This window comes from Mustela nivalis (genome assembly GCF_964662115.1).
Source record: "Mustela nivalis genome assembly, chromosome: 10".
Classification (NCBI taxonomy): Eukaryota; Metazoa; Chordata; class Mammalia; order Carnivora; family Mustelidae; genus Mustela; species Mustela nivalis.
This window is the reverse complement of record NC_139029.1, coordinates 68,168,313-68,179,255: the sequence shown is the minus strand read 5'-3', so window position 1 is coordinate 68,179,255 and position 10,943 is coordinate 68,168,313. Positions and strand designations below refer to the sequence as shown.

Below are 10,943 nucleotides of genomic sequence, written 5' to 3'. Positions count from 1 at the left end.
GTGGTGATTTTTAAAGTATATCCATAAATTCTTTGATAATCCTCCTTTCAAAAGATATAAGCTAATCCCTCTCCCCTTATGTGAAGGCTGGACCTCGTGACTTGATTCTAACAAACAGAATATGGTGGTTGTGATAATGTGGGGCTTCCAGGCCTTCATCATTGGACACATGTGGCTTCCTCCTTGCTCTTGAATCATTTGCTCTGGGGAAAGACAGCTGCCATTTTGAAAGATCATTCAGGGAGCCCTATGGAGAGGCCCGCTTGGTAAGGAATTGACACTTCCTGCCAATAGACACAGAGGACCTGAGGCCACCCACCAGCCATGTGATTGAATCCTCTTGGAAGCAAATCCTTGAATCTCAGTCAAGCTTTCAGATGGCTGCAGTACTAGCTGACAGCTTGACTGTGATCTCATGAACCACTGTGTGATTTGTATTTTTACTGTTTATTAGTGTCTTTTTGCATACAGAAGTTTTTAATTTTCATAAAGTCCAATTTGTTTATGTTTTCTTTTGTTATTTTCATCTTTGGTTATATATATAAAAAAAATCATTGCAAGATCCAGTTCCATGAAGCTTTTAACCTTGTATTTTCTCCTAAGAATTTTATAAGTTTCAGGTCTTACATTTAAGTCATGGCCCATTTTGAGTTATTTTCTGTGTGTGGTACAATGTAAGGGTCTAACTTCATTCTTCTGCAGGTGGATAGCCAGTTTTTCCAGCACCATTTGTTGAAAAGACTGTCTTCTCACCATTGAACGGTTGTGGCACCCTTGTTGAACATCATTTTATTAAAGATTTTATTTTAGAGAGAGAGAGAGAGCATGTGTGAATTGGGGGAAGGGAGGAGGGAAAGAATTTCAAGCAGGCTCCCTGCTGGTCATGGGGCTCTATGTCATGACCCTGAGATCATGACCTGAGCCAAAATCAAGGGTTGGATGCTTAACCAACTAAGCCACCCAGGTTCCCCTGAACATCATTTGACCATATATGTGAGGATGCATTTCTGGACTGTTCTATTTCTTTGGTCTGCATGTATGTCTTCATGCTAGTACCATCCTATTTTGATTACTGTAGTTTTATGGTGAGTTTTGAAATCAGGAAGTATGAGTTCTCTAGCTTTTTCCCTTCTAGGATGATGAGATACCATATGAATTTTAGGATGAATTTTCTATTTCTAAAAAAATACATCATTGGGATTTTGATAAGGATTACATTATGTCTGGAGACTGCTTTAAGACTTAACATTGTTAAGTCTTCCAATTTATAAACATGAGATAGCTTTCCATTTAACTGTCTTCTTTAATTTCTTTCAAAAATGTTTTATAGTTGTCATTGTACAAGTCTTTCACTTCCTTTGTTAATTCCTAAGTATTATTCTTTTTGATGCTATTGCAAATGAAATTGTTTTCTTGATTTCATTTTCTAGATTGTGCATTGTTAGTGTATAAAAATGCAATGTATCCTGCTTCTTTGCTTAATTTATATAATTAGTTCTAACAGGGTTTTTTTTGTGTGGAATCTTTAATTTTCTATACATAAGATCAATAATCTGTGAAGAGAATCATTTTACTTCTTTTCCAATTTAGGTGTCTTTTACTTCTTTTTCTTGCCTAATTGCTCTGGCTAAGACTTCCAGTGCTATGTTGAATGGAAGTGATGAAAGCAGGCATCTTGCTTTGTTCCCAATCTAGTCTAGCTTCTAGTCTTACACCACTGGGTGTATTTGCTTTTTTTTTTTTTTAATAGATTGCTTTTATTATATTGAGGAAGTTTCTTTCTCTTACTGGTTTTCTGAATGCTTTTATCGTGAAAGGGTATTGGGTTTTTGTATCAACTGAGATAATCATATTTTTTTCCCTCCATTCTATTAATGTGGTGTTTTATATTGATCAGTGCTCCTATATTGAACAATCCTTGCAAGCCAGGAATAAATAAATTCCACTTGCTCTTGGTGTATAATCCTTTTAATATGTTGCTGAATTTCATTTGCTGATATTTTGTTGAGCATTTTTGCACCAATGTTGACCTACAGTTTTCTTTTCTTGTACCTTTGTCTGCCTTTGGTATTAAGGTAATGCTGGTCTTACAAAATATATTATGGAGTGGCCCCTTCACTTTAATTAAAAAAAAATTTGAGAAAACTGGTGTTAATTCTTTTTAAAATTATTAGTAGAATTCACCAGTGAAGTCACCAGTTCCAAGGGCTTTTTGTTGTTATTGTTGAGAGATTTTTGACTCCTGATTAAATCTCTCTACTAGCTAGAAGTCTATTCAGATTTTCTATTTGTTTTGTGGTTGAGTCTTGGGAGGTTTTGTGTTTCCCAGAACTTTACTATTTCATCTAAGTTATTCAATTTATTGTATATAGTTGCTCAGGGTGCTGTCTTACCATCTTTCTCATTTCTGTAAAATAAGCAGAAATGTTCACATTTTCATTTTTAATTTTAATAATTTGAGTATTCTTTTTTGGCTAGTTCATTCACCTAGCTAAAGTTTTGTCAATTCTGTTGATCTTTTTGAAGAACCCACTTTTGGTGGTATTAATTTTCTCTATTGGTTTTCTATTTAATTTATCTCTGTTGTAATCTTTATAATTTCCTTCCTTCCACTAGCTCTGGGTTTAGTTTGTTCTTCTTTTTCTAATTCCCTAAGTTGTAAAGTTAAGTTATAGATTTGAGATCTTTCATATCTTTTTTGTGTCTCTTCTTACATCTTTGTAGTAGTGGTCTGGCATAGTGGTCTGGCACACATCTTTGAGTGTGGACAGCTTCCAGTTGGGGAGTGGAGATTAATTTCAATTGAGTTTCATTCCACCAAAACTTACAAGTGTTCCAAGGCCCAGACAGCTGGGATGGTGGTCCCAGACACCTGGGAATCAAGACACCTGAGTTCAAGTTTTGGTGCCGCTGCTTCCTAACTATGTGACCTTGAGCAAGGTTAAGGCTCATTTTCCTCAGTTATAAATTTATGGGATAATACTCTTTACCTTATATGGGGTATAATGAGGATACACTAAAATAGCTTTTGTCACAGTACAAAGTAAAGATATAAGGATAGTTATTATTTCTAGAAATATGAGCTTCCGAGAAGTGGGAAACTATTTCTTTTCCATCCTTTAGTAAATGAGTTCCATAGTAGCTATGATTGTGTTTAAATTACGTATATGGACCATGTATCTCTACCATCGAGCACATAATGGGCACTCAGCAAATTTCCACTGAATGGATGAACTAATTATTCTTACCTTGAATGGCAACTTGTGTGACCTTTGCCAAGTCATTCACCATCTGGATTTCTTAGCTCTGCCCCCAAGGAGTGCTCCACGGCCAGGATTCCCTTCAGGGGTCAGTTCTTTTCATAGCCAGAGCCAGTCACAACACTGATGTTGGTCCTCATCATGGGAGAGGCCCCAGGATTTCCCCGGATGCTATCCCACTGGGAGGACTGAGAACAAGTAGAAGAAAAACAAGCAAAAGGAGGCGGTGTTAGCTTGTCTCTGAATTTCTTCATCTGCTTCTTTTCATCTTTCTTGCTTCTCTAACACACACACACACACACATACACACACCCATCTGCTCTCCTCCACACAGAAAGACACGCATGCACCTCCCAAGTACCACTCTAGGGCTGGAGTCCAAAGTCTTCTCTTATCTGAAATTCACTGTGCACTTGCCCCTTGGCAGAGCCGGTGGACAGCTCAATGGGCTTCTCTAGGGCCAGTGCACACATTGCACATAATTGCCACACCATTAATACAGTTTTCCTTATTGTTATAACTGTTGGCAAAGGCAAAAGTCTGAGGAGACTGACTGCCTGAAAATCTTCGTTATGCTGCAAGAATATATATTTTTTCAAATGCAAGAATTTTTTGGATGGAATTTCAACAGGTCCTTTTGTCAACTTCACTGTGGTCAACTTCATGGCACATTTTTTTTTGAAGTCATCCCCCCCTCACCTCCCTAATGGGCCCTCAAACTCACAAAAACATTCAGGTCCATTGTTGAGTATCTGAATCTTTCTAAGTAACTAGCAGGTAGAATTACCAGGTAGTGGGCATGTTTGCTTGCAATCTGTCGGTCAGGACTGCAGTGGAGGTAGTTTTCATCTTGAGTGGCCTTGAAACCACATTTAATTTAAAGTGTCAACACAGAGTTTCTGTCTGTCTTTTGTCCTCACACCCAGGTTGTGAGTTCTCTGTTTCGGATTCAGGCTCAAAGTAAGACAGATATTTGGAACATGTGAATTTCAAGGAAAAAAATTCCCCAGAAACCCAAAATATGTAAAAGCATTTAGGCGTCATCCCTCTATCCGCATGATTTGGCTAGGTTATATCAACTTACATATTCAAGCCAGATACACAGTGTCTGATAAATGCAAGAGGAGCATTCGGCCTTTTTACCAAGCAGAGAAGTTAAACTTTGACAACTGGGTTGGGGGCAGGCAGTTATGCCGATGAGGGTCTTTTAATGCTTGCTAACACTTGCCTAGTGATCTCAGTGGCTGCTACCACTGCTAGGCTTCTTGTTTTTAACTCATATCCATTCTCGCTTAATTCCTTACTAAACTGCTTTCCAGTTCAAGACAGATTTGCCAAAGCAACAGAGCCTATATTGCATTCAGAACGTGCCTAGATTTACAGAGCCCCGGTTCAGGAACACATTTTTCCATTCGCAGAATCTGGTCTTGGCTCGCTTAAAAGTTTTGCGACTGCTCTTGGGACCAGTCTTGGGGCAAGCTGCTGTGAGGTCCAGCTGATTGCTGCATTGTCATAAATGCCTGCCCTCTTCGAAGTCCCCTTGATTGGAGAAAATTATTCCATGTTTCATATTTAAAGACAGGATCACGTTTTCTTCCTTTCCTTCTTTCTTTTCTTTTTCTTCTTTTTTTTTCTTCTGACTCACATACAGAACCAAGATGTTGGGTTCCAGAAGCCCATATGCTAATTCACAGATGGCTTTTAGGAATGATTTTTTTTTTTTTTTTGTCATTTGAATCATTTAGGTAATGTGGTTTATTTTCCATTACAGGATTAAAAAAAAAAATTCTAAACAGACATCAGTGTCATATGGTTCTGAACGATTTCTTCAGGTACTGCAATCAATGTGGTGTAGTAATGTTAGTGAGTGAGACCTAAATTTTACTATGAAGTTTTTCTTGGACTTGCTTTAAGATTTCATCTAAAGTTGAATTTTAAAATGCTGCTGATACAACAGCCGGTATTCAGCATTCGATTTGAATTTGTATCTAGTCAAGATTTAATAGATTCTCTTCCTAGGAAAAAGAAAAACAAGTATGGGGGAGAAAAAAGAGTGATGTACTTGTAACCAGTACATTCGATTAACAATTTTAAACTTGAAGTAAGTATCATCACTTTTTTATTAGGGAGGAAATACAAGAGCATGCAGAGAAAAGTGTTTTCACGTGGCTTGTCATAAGCATTCAATATCTATGTGGTTCTCATAGGTCATCATAGAAAGGACCAGACTTGAGCGGGGAGAAAAAACCCCCAACAATACTGGCAACTTACCTCTATAACATTCAGATGATTAAAAACCCTATCTTCCCACCCCACCCCTCTTATTAAGCAGCCGTCAGCAAATACAAGGTGATCCCTCTAATATTTGGTATCAAGAACAGAAAAAGTATTAGAAGCCTCACGGAGATATAAGTAAGCCTCATTGCCTAAGTCCCACTCTGATGGGGATTTCTGATAAATTCTGAGGCAGCCTGACAGATGTGTCATGATGTCTAATCCCTGTAAACACCCAGAGCTCTTGGAAAGTGGATGTTTTAAAAGAGCAAATTGGAAAACACGCTGTTTTTGTCCTGAGCTTTTTCCTTCAGGGTCCACCCTGCCCCCAGATCCCTTCTTCTGCAAAATGGTAGGAGACGGGCAAGATGTGAATCTAGACATTTAAACAGGAATAGAAGAACAGGCACTAGGTGGATTCTCTGCTGCCGAAATAAAAATATAAAGAGCATAACCTACCCAAGCTTGCCTTTCCCCTACTGAAACCCCGCAGCTCTAGCATTTTCCTAAGAAGCCCTCCTTCCGCAGAACCGGACCACAGTCCCATGCCTGTCTGCCAGAGTCAAGGAAATGCGCTCTGGATTGGAGTTGGGGAGGGCCAGAGAATCAAAGTGGGGATATTGTCATAACGAAAGGATAAAGAGCTGCCCCCTAAAGCGCCTCCCAAACCTGCTCGATGCTTCTGAGTTCTGGCCCCCATTTCTGGATTGTATAAATCTGTTCTCAGAGCGCGGCGCAGCGCCAGGCTCCGTGGAGGCCAGGAGGTGCTCTCACGGCGCCCTGCGACACCCTTGGAATTGCTCGCAGTTGTGAGGTCTGCGTCTCAGACATTTGGACAACTGCCATGGGGAAGGGAGGGAGGAAATTGGGCCAGTTTGCATTTTGTTACAGACCAGTCTTTTGGATGACAGAATTCTTTCCAATCAAAATGCCACGGATTACTCCCTGCTGTGAACTAATAGGGTGCTAATTAGCATATTTCATTTATTTACTTAACTGGGATAGAAACCATTGGGCACCTGGCCCACTTAGAATGGTTTCCTGGGGAAGCCATGAACCGCCGTTAAGTGCTACCTCAGTGCATTAAGGAAACCAGTTCACAGAAGCATAATACCACCCTTCCTGCCCCCCCCCCTTGTCTTTCTGTCCCTGGGGCGCCCCTCCCTCCTAACGCACAAAGAGCATAGACTGGGGCTTGAGTCTAATCTGGTCTGACTTCACTAAGACTCTGGAACAAGAACTACAATCTCACGACCATTTCCAAAAGCTCATCTCGGTGGATGCTTTTTGGCAACCACACAGATCCTTGCGGACTCTCTCCTGCACCCATAATGACTCTTGAGCGTTCGCGGAATCTGAGGTCTCCCCTGATCTGTTTATCATTCCCTCGGATCGAGAGCTAAACTCACAAGCCAGTGAAGATGGCTGCTGGAGTCCAGGGCCCTCTCTGGACTATTACTTGTAAAATCTTAAAACACCTGTTAACGTTTTCTTCCTTACTTTGGAAGAACTCCCTTAATAGTTCTCCTGCTGCCCTAACGTGCTTTTACATTCCATGTCTGCCAGTCTCCCTACTGGTCTATTTTCAGTTTATTCAGGGTCAAGCCATGAGCAATGTGAAACGAAAACAAAGCAGCCCAGACCCATGAAGCAAAGAGAGGTGGATCCCAATCTAGAATGACTCCAAAAAGCAATCTCACACAGTAGGAGCATCTCTCAGTAACGCGGTAGAAGTGAGTATGCATAAAACACATATATGGAAAGGTCTTGGGGTGTTTCTGCACAGACCTTTATTTACTAAGGACTCAGTTAATAGCCCTATGACCTGCCCTATTGTCCAGGCCTAAAAATCTTGGAGTTATAATGTTTCCTCTTTCCCTAATCAGTCTCTGAGTCTTGTCTTTTCTATTTCTGACTGCTTCTCAGCCACATCCCTTCTGCGTTTCCATTGTCACTGCCTTGTTCAAGTTTAGGTCACTGGTCACTTAGACACTTGCTACTCAAAACACGCTCCGTGGACTGAAGCATCAGCCTCAGTGACACCCTCAGGACCAGGAAAAACCCGAATATGCGTTTCAACAAGCCCCCTAGGTGAGCTGTGCGCACATCACCATTTAAGGATCACTTCGGTCCTGGGGACTGCTCTGCAGCGTGCTTCTGCCACCCACTTCCTTCTGTCAACATCCTCTTACTCCTTTCCGATGATGCCACTCGTCTGCTTCAAATTTTCCCATACCTCACTTCTATGTCAGGTTTTCTATACTCGCTCATGGTGGAAAATGTTTCCAGTTCATTCTAGATGACCCCAGTCACTTCATGTTTTTCTTAGTCATTTCACGTTGGAACTCAGTTGCTCGTGATTTTGCAGGCTTTACTGTTCACCTCACTTTTCCTGGCAGCAAGATTCCGAGGGAATGACACAGCTGATGGCATCACCTGGGAGGTAAGCGGCCGTTCAGGGGTGTCTGTCCCTGCTGGAGCAGGTCTTTGGACATGTTCATTGCTCCATGCTGAGCAGCCACATCCCCGTGTTTCTATACTGTTCCTGATTTTATGGTCTTTATTGCTTTCTCTTGTGGTACTTCTCTGTGACAACCAAGGAGTCTCATTTGGGCCAGCTGGCTTTCTCTCTTTTTCAGTTAATTTATGAATCCATCTTGTGGGATTGGAAAGACTTCAGTGCTTTTTTTCATAGTTGAGAGAGATGCAGTGGGGCTGCCCAGATCCTCTGTAATCTAGATGCTTCCACAGCTGTCTCTATTATCCTCTAGCATTTGTGCCTGGGCACCTGAGGCTTTTTGTATCTATCTCTCAACTCTTCTCACTTCTTCTGCCACCCAAAGCTTAACACTATGCCTACTGGCAGGCTTACCAACTAGAATAGCAGATTCCTCCAAATGGTCAGTCTTTAGGGGACACTTTCTTCACTTTTCACCTACAATCAATCAATCAATCAATCAATCAATATTGATATTTTACCAGACACTTACAAAATGCTTTGTGGATCACGAAGCTCTTTAAAATTCCCCACCCCCTCCCTCAGGTAATTCAATTCACACAGGACCCCTGTGAGGTAGATAAGATAGATATCCCAGGGTATCATCCCCAGAGGGAGAAACCTTATTTCAGAAATAACTTTCCTGGAATCACCTGATACCTTAAAAGTAGAGGGAAAAATAACCTTGAGGACTTTTGCCTCTGGACCTACCAATATTCTTGGCAAAATACCATACAGAAAACTAATTTCTAGTTCTCCCGTTCAGCTCGCAAGGTTTTTATACAGATCGCTTAGACTCTCTGCATCCCTGCCAATCACGTTGCAAAATGCTTATGAGAATGATACTTTCTGCCAGGTAATTATGATGTGCTGCGAGCCCCCTGGGAGAGAGAAAAACTGTAGGTAGCATTTGAATTTCTCAATTTCTCATATTTTGTCCAGAAATATTCTCCCACTTTATTTTTACACATTTTATTTCACCTCTTAGATATTAGGCAACCTGTCGGGAGAGGACTCTCTCCATGCTTTCTTTTACATCTTCCTGGTAGTTAGGGCAATATGGGGTAGACAGTTGGTACCTAATGAATGCATATCAAATTAATAAATAAAGAGAATCATGCTCCTGTATTTGCTGAACCATATGAAAGGCTCTATAGCTCTGTGAAGTTTGTGATATATCTTGTTGCTTTATTCAAAAGTGTCTTAATTTTAATATCACAAGCTGTTTCTTAATTTAAACCACTGGCACTCAACTTCACAGTTCCAGCTGTATCATGCCAGAGGGTAACATCAAGTGCTCTTGTTGAGGACAACATCCTTCCAGATGAAACGACTGGTAAGTTTCATGTATTTATTACTTGTGCATATACTATTTACTTATTTATTATCTGCAACAATGTATTATGCTCTCATTCGGGAGCTTCTTAGTTCTGTCCTTAAAACATAACTTAATTAATCAATGAATTTACTTATTTCCTCACTGATTTACTTCAGTCTTTCCCAGAATGCTCTTTCTGGAAATCATACCTAATTTCTCCAGACCTGATTTGAAGTTTCCATCTCCATAAAGCTTAAAACCTTTTTTGTCGGTCTTAAAAAATGTGCCTCTGTATTTTAAAGAGAAATGACTATATTCTAACATTTATAAACATTTACTATTTTTCTAACCAGGTTTTTGTGCTTTTAAGATCAGAAATGGTATGTTGCTTCTTTTCGTGGCCTACAAAATACCATACATAATTGTCTACTAACTATTTGAATTTGGTTACCTGAAACAATAAGATATCCTAATTTTACTTTTGAATATGAGAAAGATTATTTCTTGCAGGAAATACGTTAACTATCAATTAATATTTCAATCTTATAGCCTACTTCTCCTTCTAAGATTTCATCCAAGTAACTGAACTCTCCAAAAACATCAGTGAATATGTTATTTGCAAGAGAATTATAGGAAGAAGGAAAAGAAGAGTCTCTGATTTTTTTTTCCCTAGTGCCAGTGTGTTCTGGGCTTTAAGTGATAGAAAGAATTTATGCCTCACTCAAAGCTGTTGTTCACATATTAATACAATTATTTATATACCTTTCATTAATGTGTCAATGTCTGATATTCATTCTGCCCCTCTGAGAGTGTACCTACTTTCTAGAAAAAGAGTCCTGGGGATCTTATGAAGTGGTAAGACATAGCCTGACTGAATCCCCAAGTCAAGAAAATGTTCCCTATAGATAGAAAGCTACCCTTTAAACTAGACACTAGCAGTTATGAAATACATAACCCTAATGAGTATACTTAAAAATTAGACATTTTCAGTGTTAGGAATTGAAAACATTGAAAACAGGTGAAACTATCTTCTATATATTATAGAAATAAGATCCTGTTTGGCAAACAGGTACCTAATGAAACAGGGCAAACAGGATGCAAAATATTATAGCTATTGAGAGTACTGGACTAGCTCAAAGGTATAAATGGGCTGGAATTTTTCTGATTTACTCAGAGTTATTATTTGATGAAAAAAGGTATGAAGTTAGCGTCATATTCCTACATCTAGCAATCTGGGCTCCACACTTTCCAAAGGATAGAATATTTAAGCTGGTCAAGATATCTCAGTGTATCTTGGTGTTATAGACTGAATGTGTCCCTCCAAATTTGTATGTTGAACCCCTTCCACCCATCCCCTGCGCACACACAGTATATAATGGTATTTGGAGGTGGGATCTTTGAGAGGTAATTAGGATGAGATAAAATCATGAGGATGAAGCCCTCCAATTAGAATTAGTGCCCTTTTAACAATCATGAAAACTTGCATCCCTCTGCTCTCTGCTATGTGAGGATAGCATGAGAAGTCAGCAGTCTGTGACCCACAAAAGGGCTCTCACTAGAACTTGAACCATGCTGGCATCCTGATCTGACTTCC

The 10,943-nt window shown here is 39.8% G+C and overlaps 1 long non-coding RNA gene across 1 annotated transcript in view; it reads left to right on the top strand.

Moving 5' to 3' along the window:
• Positions 1 to 7,753: 7,753 nt before the first annotated feature.
• The window catches only part of LOC309842199, a 28,252-nt gene continuing 25,062 nt past the window's right edge, over positions 7,754 to 10,943 (top strand). The window contains exons 1-2 of the long non-coding RNA XR_014299553.1: positions 7,754 to 7,977; positions 9,293 to 9,367. This is a non-coding gene — a long non-coding RNA (uncharacterized lncRNA). The remainder of the gene's footprint in view (positions 7,978 to 9,292; positions 9,368 to 10,943) is intronic.